This window comes from Mobula birostris, chromosome 19 (genome assembly GCF_030028105.1).
Source record: "Mobula birostris isolate sMobBir1 chromosome 19, sMobBir1.hap1, whole genome shotgun sequence".
NCBI lineage: Eukaryota > Metazoa > Chordata > Chondrichthyes > Myliobatiformes > Myliobatidae > Mobula > Mobula birostris.
In genome coordinates, this window is record NC_092388.1 from 20,516,840 (window position 1) to 20,531,046 (window position 14,207).

General features: G+C 41.5%; 1 protein-coding gene across 1 annotated transcript in view; it reads left to right on the top strand.

Moving 5' to 3' along the window:
* Positions 1 to 14,207, top strand: part of cpne4b (copine IVb) — a 564,934-nt gene that overhangs the window by 69,842 nt on the left and 480,885 nt on the right. The window contains exon 4 of the mRNA XM_072283307.1: positions 10,480 to 10,546. The gene's annotated coding sequence lies outside the window, so the exon portion shown is untranslated. The remainder of the gene's footprint in view (positions 1 to 10,479; positions 10,547 to 14,207) is intronic.

Here is a 14,207-nt window from a genome sequence, read left to right on the forward strand (position 1 = left end):
GAATTGTATTCATTTGCTAACCAATTGGGATAGATGTTATTCTTTCTTGTGTGTCTGAAAGCTATTGTTTTTGCGGGTTTTGGGGCAGAAGGCGTGATGGGGACAGAGAGAGGAGACACGATGCTGTAAACTGGGCGATGGAATGGACCCCGAGCGGGCATCCGTGGCCTAGGGTTTTCGGGAGGAGAACCAAAGAGGAAGGACATGCTGGACGCGCTCTGGTCGACCACCGTGGTTGGTCCCAGGTGGCTGGTTGAGGGGGTCGGAGCAGATCTCATGGTGGAAAGAAGAACCCGTTCATTGAGCTCCAACGGTGGTGCACGAGGGTTGAACTTTGATAAGTTTGGCGCCTTTTACTTTCCTTTTATATTGCATCTTTATTAATTACATAGTTCCAGTAAGATCTATAAAGTGTAATCATTTAATCGCATATGGTGTACATAACAGAGACTTATGGAGAAGAGGAGTTCGGTGGGTAATAAAATGGACAAGTTCACGGCGCTAGCCAGGCGTCAGAGAACATTTCGGGAGTGCAGTGTTATGTGTTTCACTGGAACGGGGCTGCACGAGGACATACCCGACCAAAACTTTTCCATGGACGGCTTCCAGACCGATCGGGCTGACCGGAAGTGCACTGAGAGCGGTAAGCGTAAAGGAGCTGGGTGCTTACTGTTCTGGTTAACAACAGATAGTGCAATCTGGGTCATATTACGATCAAGGAACGTATTTGTAGACTGGATATTGAACTTTTTACTGTTGGACTTCAGCCATATTCCACCGAGATACAACACTGGGCGGCATGGGAGGTCGTTCCTGCCTGTGGCCATCGAACTTGCAGCTCTTCCCGTGGAGGGTCAGACACCCTGAGCCAATAGACTGGTCCTGGACTTATTTTCCATCTGGCATAGTTTGCATTTTGTTGTTTGATGGTTTGTGGTTTTTGTATTGCTATATTTATGCGCTATTCTTGGTTGGTGCGGCTGTAACAAAACCCAATTTCCCTCAGGATCAATAAAGTATATCTATCTATCTTCTCCTATCCACACCATGCTCACTCTTCACACTGCCATCAAGAAGGAGGTACAAGAGCCTTGGTTGCCATGCCACTAGGTTCAACACGTATTTCTCCTCATCCATCAGTCTCTTAAACCGGCGGGGTGGGGGGGGGGGATTAACTTCACTTAATTTCACGCCCCATCTGTGAACTGCTCCCAAAAGCTATGGACTCACTCTCAAGGTCTGCACAACTCATGTTCCTGATGTTTATTATTGTTTTGTTTTTTTTCTCTCTCTTTTTTTATATATATATATATATATATATATATATATACACACACACTTTGATAAATTTACTTTGAACCTTAATGTGTATCAAGTACTAGTAAAAGTTCTGTAAAAATGATTAACATTCATAATAAGTGTATCATGTGGTGCACATTTATTACTATCGGTAACATATTCTCTCTGAATCATGATTACCTCAGTACTTGGGAATATAAAAGTCACATGTGATCAAAAATCTATTTCCTTAAAGATAGAATTACTGGCCTTAATTTATACTTTAGTTTATACTTCATACTTTTAGGAAATTTAAATGAGTTTGGTCCGCTTTTGGGAAACCTTCCTTTTAGTGATTGAGGGGATAAATGCTAATCATAAATTCTGCTCGTATTTGAGGGCATCTGCTGTGGATTCTGCCCAGCAGTTTCCACATGTAGAGCTAGAGAATATGCCATGGGGCGTTAGCGTTAATCTTCCCTGTTACCATTGGCCTGGATGGCATGGTTTCTAATTCTAGTTATTTAAGTCCAACCTAGTTCTAGTTCATTTTCAGGTTTAATTGTCATTCAACCATGCATGAGTACCCATGAGTACAACCATGAGCACTTCCCCAAGGCCAAAGTGCAAAACACAGTACCAACAGACACACACAAGCTGAGAGGCTGAATGTCTTCTACGCCCGATTTTTGATGCGCAGGATAAAGTGCTGGCGAGGAAGGCATCCCTCCCCCCAGGGTAGCAGACACTCCTTCTGGCTGAAGCTGAGAGGAGGAAGACCCTGGCCTGAGTCAACCCGTGCAAAGCTGTGGGGCCCAATAATACACCAGGCCATGTTCTGAAGTCTGTGCTGCCCAGCTGATGGAGGTGTCGACAGATATATTTAACATCTCTCTGGAACAATTCATTGTCTCTTCAGTTTTCTAGGTGGCAACCATCATTCCAGTGTCAAAGAAGGCAACACCTTCGTCTGGTGGCATTAACCACAACCATTATGAAATGCTTTGAGAGGCTGGTCATGGAGCATATTAAAGCCTTTCCAGTTCACTTATCATTCAGATCAATTCACTGATGATGCAATAGCCTCTGCCCTCCACTCTGTCCTGTCCCACCTGGAAAATGGGGTCTCATATGCCAGACTGCTGTTTATAGACTTCATTCTGGTGTTCAACACCATCATACCCCAGAAACCAATGAGGAAACTATCCTCACAGGGCCTCAACACCTCCCTCTGCAATTGGATACTGGACTTATTGACAGTAAGGCCACAGTCGGTCCGTGTGGGCAGCAACATCTTTAGTCCCATCATACTGAGTACTGGCGCTCACCAGGGCTGTGTGCCCAGCCCGCTGCTGTTCACACTGCTGATACATGACTGTGTCACAGGACCCAACTCAAACTGTGTCATCAAGTTTGTGGTTGGTCTTATTAGGAACAATGACAGAACGGAGTAGAGAGAGGAAGTGGAACAGCTGGTGGATTGGTTTGAGAAGAACAATCTAAGCCTCAGTGTGGAAAAGACAAAGGAAATCTTTGTGGACTTCAGGAATGTGCAGCCAAACCATCCCCTCTGTGAATACATGGCTCCTCAGTGGAGAGAGTTAAGTGCACCAAGTTCCTGGGAGTTCACATCACAGATGACCTCACCTGATCCCTTAATATTGCCTCCATGAACAAGAAGGCACAATACTGCCTCCAATTCCTAAGAAGATTGAGGCAAGCAAGGCTCTCCTACCATCTTAACTGTGTTTCACAGGAGCACCATGGAGAGCATCCTGACAAGTTGCATCTCTATCTGGTATGGGAGCAGTCGAGCATCAGACCTGAAGTCCCTACAAAGGACTGTGAGAACAGCTGAGAGGATCGCAGGGATCTCCCTAACATCCATTAAGGATATTTATCAGGAGCGCTGTGTTTGCAGGACCCTTAGTATTATTAAGGATTCCACCCATCCATCCAGCATCCTCTATGGCTTTCTACCATCTGATAGGAGACTATGATGCATAAAACAAGAACAATCAGGATGAGAAACAAGCCAATAGGCTTCTGAACTCCCAGCTGCATCGTATTCAAAGTGTCACTGGTTGGTCTGTTCTATACGTTATGATATTTAATATTAATGCACTTCAGTTTGTTATTTATGTGTGATTCATCTGTAGATTTTATCCTTACCTCTATAAGTTATCGTGTGTTATGTGCTTTACACCCTGGTTAGAAGAAACATTGTCTTGTTTCTATATACAGTATATACGTGTATGTAGTTAAATTACAATAAACCTCACTTGTCACCTGTCAATACAGATTTAAAGGAGAAGCTTGCAGAAAATGCAACAAAGTAGGACACATACAAGGAGCATGCCAGGCTGACAAAAACAAATGGACTAAACGGGGAAAAGAAAAGGATAAAAGGTCAAGTTACAGTTTCAAAAAAAGCTCTAATCTGTATGCAGTTGATTAAAAAATGTTGATGATGATGACAATGATACCGGTCTGTGTAGACTTAAAATTTACAATGTGAAAACTAACAATAGACAAGAAACATGGCTTACACCAGAAGTGGACGACAGATTAATTAAAATGGAATTGGAACTAGCTCGACTGTTTCAATCATTCCACAAAATAAGTTTGAATGGTATTTCAAGATACTGAATGAAGCCTGCAGATATCCAGATAAGAACTTCTACTGGAGCAAAGATAACTTCTGTGGGAATGACATTTGTATCAGTGAAATACAACAACCAACAAGCCACATTGGGCCTGTATGTGGTAAAAACAGGTGGGCCAGCATAGTGGGGGCTTGATTGGCTGAGACAACTACAAATTGATTGGAGATCCAATCACCGTTTGCATGCCACATCTACTGTAAAAGGTTAACTGAAGGTGAATAAAGAAAGGTACTGGATGATGCCACAGGTGTCTCCATGCTCTCCACCATGAACCATTGCAGGAAGAACCCTGCTTCTCAGGAGAGTCGTGAAAGTGACAAAAGCACTGGTCCAACTACAACAGTTTTTGTAGGCAACATATTTGAGAAAGACAAGGCTCCATAAGACCATCAGAGATAGGAGCAGAATTAGGCCAACTGGCCTTTTGAGTCTGCTCTGGTATTCCATCATGGCTGCTTTATTATTCCTCTCAACCCCACTCTGCTGCCTTCTCCTCGTAACCTTTGGCACCCTTACTAAATAAGAACCTGTCAACCTCCGCTTGAAATATACCCAATGATTTAGCAACTACAGCCGCCTGTGGTGAAGAATTTCAAGGTTTCACCACCCTTCACCCATATAACCATATAACAATTACAGCACGGAAATAGGCCATCTCAGCCCTTCTTGTCTGTGCTGAACTCTTACTCTCACCTAGTCCCACCGACCTGCACTCAGCCCATAACCCTCCATTCCTTTCCTGTCCGTATATCTATCCAATTTAACTTTAAATGACAACATCGAACCTGCCTCAACCACTTCTGCTGGAAGCTCGTTCCACACAGCCTCCACTCTCTGAGTAAAGAAGTTCCCCCTCATGTTATCCCAAAACTTTTGCCCTATAACTCTCAACTCATGTCCTCTTGTTTGAATCTCCCCCACTCTCAAAGCCTATCCATGTCAACTCTATCTATCCCCCTCATAATTTTAAACACCTCTATCAAGTCCCCCCTCAACCTTCTACGCTCCAAAGAATAAAGACCTAACTTGTTCAACCTTTCTCTGTAACTTAGGAGATGAAACCCAGGCAATATTTTAGTAAATCTCCTCTGTACTCTCTCAATTTTATTGACATCTTTCCTATAATTTGGTGACCAGAACTGTACACAATACTCCGAATTTGGCCTCACCAATGCTTTGTACAAATTCAACATTACATCCCAACTCCTATACTCAATGCTCTGATTTATAAAGGCCAGCGTACCAAAAGCTTTCTTCACCACCCTATCCACATGAGATTCCACCTTCAGGGAACTATGCACCATCATTCCTAGGTCCCTCTGTTCTACTGCATTCTTTAATGCCCTACCCTACCAATTCCCCCTCATCACTTTTCTACAGGGATATCAAAGTAATACCAATTCAAATCAGAGTTATTGTTTTCGTGATACTGATTCAGATGAAAATATTCACTGACACAGCAGAGATAACAACTCTTTATATATGTAATAACATTTTAAAATCCTCTGATAGAGCATGCAGTTCTTTAGAAATCATTGACAGTTGATTCAGAGGAACATTTCTCATCTACTAAGCCAAAGGTATATCAATACAGCAGATGTTGATTTGCTGACTTTATTGATGTACAAAACAATAAAGTTGTGATTACTATACCTTTGCTCCCTCTTATCTCTATTACCCCCCTATTTATTGTTGCTATAAACCACAATCCCTTGTTTCCTGGACGAAGTTTATTGCTCACTGAATAGTTGCAACTCTGGTCATTATTGTATTGCTATTTGTGGTATTTTCTTGTAAGCAAATTAGTTGCCATCTTTCCTTTGGCAAATACTGATTTTCATTGGCTGTAAAGAGCTTTAGGATATTCTGAAAGGGGTGTGAAAGGTAAACTTCTCCTTTCTGCTGCTTTGTCCTTCTCAGTGGAAGACACAACTAATATGTAGCACTAATTCTGAGTGGCCAGAGCTTATTCAGGAATCCTGTTCGCAGCAAGGGAAGATGTGGCATTTTGTTCGAAGTGTACCAACAATCATCAGTAAGTTGTCACTTCAAAGTATATCACAGTGATTGAGCAGCTAGTTCATGTTGCACTGAAGGTTAAAAGAAGGTTAGCTTTATTTGTCACAAGTACTGAAACAGAATAAAATGGGTGCATCACTGACTGGTACAGAGGGGCCACTGCACAGAACCAGAAATAGCTGCAGAAAGTTGTAAATATATACTTTTATTGTAATTTATAGTTTTTATAATTAATTATTTCAACTTACTGCTGCTGCAAAACAACCAATTTCACAACATATGCAAGTGTGATATTAAACCTGATTCTGAAAGGCACTGTTGACATTAATGACCAACACAGTCCAGGGATGTGCTGAGGGCAGCCTACAAGTGTCTACATGCTCTGGCGCCAACACCTTACTAAACTCTTACTAACCATCCATCTTTGGAACGTGGGAGGAAACTGGAGCACTTGGAGGAAAGCCACATAGTCGCTGGGAGAATGCCCAAGCTCCTTGCAGACAGTGGCAAGAATTGAACCTTGATTTATACCTTCAGCAAATGCGGTACCAATCTCTAATTAAAGATACCAAGAAGCTTGCAACATCACAAACAAATACATTCTGATTAACATGCATAGCCATTTTCTTGGGGTATTATTTTGTTTAACATCTCATAGTATGTGTGAAAACAGGATTAGCGGAGCAATTAATGAACTCCTAGGATATCTGTAGAGGGAAAATTTAAGGGCAGCACAGTAGTACGGTGGTGAGCATGACACTATGTCACAATCACGGATTCAGCAGCGCAGCAAATATGGCAATTGCGCTCATGAATATGCATGTGACAGCTAATTATTATTTTCACTGCGATGGTATTTAGCTCCATTCGTTCCGTCATAGTGCTTGTCTGGACTTGAACCCAGCACAGCAACGCCTTGCTGCCTGCTAGCAATCGGCCTTGCCTGAGAAATTGGGCTGTTGAGTCAACTGACTCTGAAGACCAGCGGTGTTTGTTTTATGTTTAGTTATTCCTTTCAGCCGCAGTTTAGGCTTTGTTTTCCATTTGAGAGCTTTAGTTAACGTCCCTGTTTGGCCTAGCATTTATTGTTTTCTTTTCCTTCTAACACTATTTGTATTAAAGTCTGTGAGCTATCGACCTGGTTCAGTGTCTCTCGCTCTGCACTTGGGCCGTATCCGAACCTGGTGACACAGTTTCACAGCGCCACTGATCTGGGCTCAGTTCTGCTGCTGTCTGTAAGGAGTTTGTACGTTCTTCCCGTGACTGCAAGGGTTTCCTCCAGGTGCTCTGGTTTCCTCCCACATTTCAAGCAAGAATATGGCAGATAAAATATAATGAGGGAAAAATATGACAAATTCTGGACCTGGTGGCGTGCTTGTGTGTTTCCTGCCTGAAGGAGTCTGGGATTGTGGGGATACTCAATGTGGCAGTGGACCATGCTGATGTGATAAAGATGCCAATACTCAGAGGGAGCTGGTAAACCATTAAATGTTTACATGGGCAGCAAACAGTTAGGAAGGCAAATGACATGCTGTGTTTTCTTGAAGACACATAGACCCTAAATGTGACTATAGCTATAATATTGTGTATAGGTCTGGACAAAGCAAGAGGTAGAAGGAGCACAACAGTGATTTCTGGGACAGAGGATTGTCCTCTCAGGAGGGCTGAAGCAGAATGGGCCAATAGTAGCTTGATTTAAAGAAATGAATGGTGACCTTCTCCCTGGTAGAGTTTGTGGGCTTGGGAGGTTCTGTCAGAGTAACCCAAGCATTTTGTTGATGATAGAGAGTGGTATAGAGAATGAAAGTTTCAAAGTTCAAAGTAAAATTTATTATTAGAGTACATCAGCACATATAACTCTTGTTTTGCAGGCATACTTAGCAAATCTATAGGACAGTAACTATAGGACAGGATCAATGGACAACACACTGTGCAAATGCAGATATAAATAAATAGCTATAAATAACGAGCATGAAATAACAAGATAAAAGAGTCCTTGAATGAATGTAGTTGTCCCCCTTTTTTCGAGACCCTGATGTTGAGGGGTTCATGAACCTGGTGCTGTGCCTCCTACTTAATGGCAGCAGTGAGAAAACATTGCAATTTTACAGCAATTTTCATGTCGATGTCCTCAGTGGCTGGGAGGGTTTTACCCGTGATGTTCTGGGCCAAATCCACTACCTTTTGTCGGATTTTCCACTCAAAGGCATTGGTGTTCCCATACTCGGCTGTAATGCAGCCAGTCAGCAGGTAGTGCGCGAGTTATCTGCCAAATGAACTGTTTATTGTAGATTCCGTTGAGCTTCTTGAGAGGTGTAATTGAGAGGGGCTAATGGATGAACTGGTGTCACTGACACCTTCCTCCATTGTGCTTATAGTTGATAGCTGATTGAACTGTGGTTAGCTTGACTGGACTTGCTCTCTTTTTGTGAAAGGCATATTCCTGTGCACTTTTTTACACTGTTGTGTAGATGTAACTGTACTGGAACAGAATGACTAGAGGAACGGCCAGTTCTGGAATTCTGAGAACTCTTGTTTTCAGTGTTTTTATTCGCTCAATTTGTCTTCTTTGTCTTCTTTTGCACATTGGTTGTTTGTCAGTCTTTGTTTATGTATAGTTTTTCATAAATTTTATTGCTTTTTAAAAAAATTCCTCTCAAAATGGATTTCAGGATAGTATATGGTGACATACGTACATTCTTTGATAATAAACTTACTTTGACTTTTTGACTTTGGAACGCAGATTTTCCGTACTGCATCTGGGATATCATTAGGTGCTTTGCCTTTGTTGCATCCTGTTCACTGAGCCTTTTCTAGATTTCACATGAAGTGGATTGAATTGCCTGAATATTGATTTCTGTAATGGTTTGGTATCTTAGTAGGAGGTCAAGATACATTATTTATTTGACACTTCTGGCAGAACATGCCCGCAAATTCTTCAACTGCTGGATCGTGCCATTGAAAAGGGTGGGGATATCCTTGGAAAATCCTTCCCTCATTAAAGGTTTAATTGACATGGTAGGAATGGAAGTTGATTGGAGTCATTAGTTTTGTGATTGCTTAGCTCTGCCATTTCTATGTAGCTTTTGCTTCTGATTTCGGGGAGTGTTTGCTGCTGTTCTTGGCATGCCCTTTATTTGTCATTGAACTTGACTTGATATAGTAATTATAGCTGAAGGGTTCTCTGTGATGTGGTAACCAGAAGCTCCTAACGTTGATATCCTATACTCTTACGATAACAGAATGGAAAACAGAAAAATTAAAGCGATTTTAATCTGGGCTTTACTTTAACCATCACTGTGAATGTACCACTTTTCGATCTGATGCTTAGAATAGAAATTTCAGATCATTAGGTCTCTCTTTGAGTTTAGTTTTTTCCAGTGTGATTGCAACATGATTGCATGTCGAAGTTTTCACATTCATTGAGCGTTTTGAAGAAATCTGCATGTTCATGGATGAATGTCAATGATAATGCAAACTGAAGCAAACAACCCTAGTGTGAGTCAATATAACTCATAGGATCATCTGTCTCTAGTCAAATTACCCTCAGAGATATTTCATTATCATGTAACAATAAAAATATTTCAAAACACAGTCATATGCTTGTTATCCTACATCTACATGAAATGTTGCTTTATTTCTCTGCACAACGTGATTTTTATTGAGAGCACAACCTTTGTACGTTGCACCAATTACTCTCTCTCACTCAATGGTGAGGGAGAATTTGCTGCTGATGCTTGAGTGGAGGAACTCAAAGTAAAGCAATGCAGCAGACTGTAACATTAAAATAGTGATCTGCTCGCCTACCCTCTTGCTGTGGGAGGAGCGATATCTCTCTCTCCCTTGTTAGTGAGACAGAGAGAGCCTGTGGGATGTGGAACTGTTGGGATGAACAGTGGGTTTTCGATGGACTCTAGGTCATGGTCTCTTTGGGGGCTTTGCTATTGCTTGCATGGTAGGGAGTGGAGGGTGCTGATGCTTTCTGCTGGAACGAGTAGGGGGAGGATTGATGCTTTGCTGCTGCATGTGGAAGAGATGAGGGGGATATTTGGGGTTCTACCATTTTTCTGTCATTCATTCTTTGGGGTTTTTTTGCTGTCCTGTGGATGCCCGTGAAGACTAAGAATTTCACGTTGTATACTATATACATTCTCTGATATGAAATAGAACCAATGAACATTGAAAGGTGAATTTACATAAGTATTCTGTCAATATCTGATGTTACCTTTGGAATCCAGAACAATATTTTGTATTGCTGTAGTGTGTGGCTTACGTGAATAATGTACAAAAAACATGCTGAATTGCAAATGAGAACATATTGTTGGTTGTTAGTGTGATGCTCCTCTTGTATGAAGCATGAAAATATCATTTTATGGGATTTGGAACGTGCCAACATGCTGTCTATTTGATAGTGAATGAGTTAAAAATGTAGACTGACGACAAGAGAGTACTGCGGTGTCAAAGGCGCCATCTTGAAGAAGAGATGTTCAAAGGAGGCATTTTTATACTCTTTCAGGTCAGAATCCCGAGGAAGGATGAGAAAAGAGAATCTGAGAATGCAATGAGTAGCGCAGCAGCATCAGGTAAGCCTTAGACTTCAAAGAGGAGTAGCGAAATTATCTCGGATATCTTGTTCAATATTTAATCTACACCATTAAAATTGACTACAAACTATCTCTATGTTATAAGTACTTGCCATATAAACAGCTCCTATAAATGAATTAACTACCATAATATTATTAATTCAAAAGTCTGGTGTACATCAAGTAGCACTGCTGATACATTCATTCATTCTCATTCTCTCTCTCTCTCTCTCTCTCTCTCTTTCTCTCTCTGTCTATCTCCCTCTATCTCTATCTCTCCCCCTCCCTCCCTCTCTCTCTATCTCTATCTCTCTCTATCTCTATCTCTCTCTCGCTCCCTCTCCTTCCCTCTCTCTCCCCCCTATATCTATCTCTCTCTCCATCTCTATCTCTCTATCTCTCTCCCTCACCCTATCTCCCTCTCTCTCTCTATCTCTCCCTCTCCGTCTCCCTCCACCCCCCCCCTCTCTCTCTCTCTCTCTCCTTGATACTGTCACTGTCTGTCTGTCTCTTTCTTAATTTTTTCTTAGTGTGGAAATGGCTAATATGAGGAAGTATAAATTTAAGATTATCAGAGGAAAGTATAGGATAGATGCGGGAGGTATGTTTTTTTTACACAGAGAGTAGTGAGTGGATGGAACTCCCTGCCGGGGTGTTTGTTGCGAGAGGCATGTAGGGGCACAGGGGCATTTAAGTAACTGGATGGTAACGAAATGGAGGACTATGCAGAAGGGAAAGGTTAAGTTGATCATAGAGTAGGGTAAAATGTTGGCAGAACACCACTCTGTCTCTCTCTCTTTTTTCTTCACTTAATTAGAAGTTCTTTCTTGTCAATCTCATAAATTTTCACTGCCATTTAGGGCAATATTGTGGAGAAATGCTTACTACATTGAGTAACGCTTGTGTATTTTCCAACTTATTCAACATAAGGCTGTCTCTAGAACGGGATCTTGTTCATGACCTGGGGGCAGCCTGCCTTGGGCTGTTATCAATGTGAAATGTTCTAGTTTGCTCTGCACAGCTGGTTGCCAAGTTTCCAATGTCACTATAATCACACCATTCCATTTTTGAGGTGTCATCGGCAATCTTTATTTTTATTCATATAGATACTAATTTATGCCCTGATGTTCCTAAGAAATAGTCAAAAGATGTCTCGGCACCTAGATGTGTGATTTAGTCTTGACATGTACCACGTGTCTACTTCACTAAGAAATTCAAGAGGAAAACTTGTATTTTGGACAACTAAGATGGAATAAATTAAGCATAGGATGCCTATTGTTATTGTCATCCCCTCAGACTGAATAGGGTGTGTGAGGGAATAGATAGAGTTAGGAGAGCAGAAGGAAAGGAATAATTACTCTCCCATCCTGCAAAAACTTGCCCAGCCCACAATTCTCTGCATATCCCGTGGGACCAGGATTGCCCCTGACTTCCACCTCTTACACTCATGTTTCATGATTTTTCTGTCCACCATGGTGTACAGGTCCTCCCCAGGTTATAGGCACCTGACCTATGTACTACCTGTGCTTATGAAGAAGCATTTGGGAGAGCGGATGCATGGATTAGCTGCCTGTTGCAGTGCTGCAGACATCGCCTGCGATGTGAGAACGTGGTTTGCAGTCGCATTTTGATTTCAGAACTGGAACCAAAGTTCAAATTTTTGCATGCTGGTTGAAGGTCCAAGTTGGTGTGGTCCTGCCTTCAATGATTCTGTTATGGCTATTATTCTATTATGGATTTATTGAGTATGCCCACAAGAAAATGAATCTCAGGGTTGCATATGGCGACATATATGTACCTCGATAATAGATTTACTTTGAACTTTGAACTTTGAAACGCAAACATATGTCCTGTATGGTTGAGAAGATTGTCTGTCACATTATGGGACAGCTGGATAGATTGCACAACTTGTAATGTAGATTATCAACTGTTCATGAAATCTATCTTCATGTAGCCTCAATACCAGCCATACATCTCCCGCAGAGGCAGCTATATAAATGCTAACACTGATAGAGAAGGTTAAGAAATAATCAATTAAAGGTTTATAAATGATGAAGGATTTTGATAATACCAGAAAAGACATTACCTTCCAAATTTCTACACTTGGATTCTAGAACATTCCATCTAAATTTATGGAGCTGCAAGAGACTGCTGGATTCTGGAGTAACAAACAGTCTGCTGGAGGAACTCAGTGGGTTGAGCAATATTTGTGGAAGGAAAGGAATTGTCGACTTTTCAGGTCTAAACCTTGTGTCTTAGAATAGAAACATAGAAAACCTAAAGCACAATACAGGCCCTTCGGCCCACAATGCCGTGCTGAACACATACTTACTTTAGAAATTACCTAGGGTTACCCATAGTCCTCTATTTATTTAAGCTCCATGTACCTATCCAGGGGTCTCTTGAAAGACCCTATCGTATCCGCCTCCACCACCGTCGCCAGCAGCTCATTCCTCGCACTCACCACCCTCTGCATAAAAAACTTACCTCTGACATCTCCTCTGTACCTACTTCCAAGCACCTTAAAACTGTGCCCTCTCGTGTTAGCTATTACAGCCCTGGGAAAAAGCCTCTGACTATCCACACGATCAATGCCCCTTATCTTACACAAAACTTATTTATTCTATTCATATAAGCAGGAGAGTATCTTTCAATACAATTGAGGTTAGTTGGGAAACAAACTGAAGTGGCAAAGAGAAGAGTTCATGAATGAAAGTTACTGGCAAAAAAAAAATCAAGTGACATGTAGACAAGATACTTTGCAAAATAATTGTAAACACAAGAGATTCTGCAGAAGCTTGAATGAAACCTTGAGTAACACATGCAAAATGCTGGAAGAACAAAGCAGGTCAGGTAGCAGCTATGGAGAAGAATAAACAGTCAACACCCTTTATCAGGACCCTTTGGATAATGACCTTTCATCATTGCAAAATAGTGGTACGTTCTGCAGTATCCTACTGGGGTGGAGACAGTTTTGTTGATCAAAAAGGTACTGAATAAGTAATTAAAAAGGGAGAGAATTGCAGATCAAGGGGAGAGGGCAGTAGATTTGAATTTGGATTGTTCTTAGACCATAAGACCTTAAGAACGTGAGACATAGGAGCAAGATTAGGCCGTTTGGCACATCGAGTCTGCTCTGCCATTTTATCAAGGCCGATCCAATTTTCCTCTCAGCCCCAATCTCCTGCCTTCTCCCAAATCCCTTCATGCGCTGACCAATCAAGAATCTATCAACCTATATTTAAGGCAATGAATTCCATAGATCCACCATTCTCTGGCTAAACAAATTCCTTCTCATCGCCGTTCTAAATGGATACCCCTCTATTTCAGCACATCCTAAGAAAAGAGGCCCAAACCTGCACACAACACTCCAAGTGAAGCCTCATCAATACTTTATAAAGTTTCAACATTACATCTTTGCTTTTATATTCTAGTCCTCTTGAAATGAATACTAAAATCTCATTTGCCTTCCTCACCATATACTCGGCTGGTAAGATAATGTTTTAGGGAATCCTGCACAGGGACACCTAAATCCCTTTGCACCTCAGCTTTTTATTATATTTTCTCTCCATTTAGAAAATAATCAACCCTTTCATTTCTTCTATCAAAGTGCTTGACCATACTCTTCCCGACACCATATTCCATTTGCCATTTCTTTGCC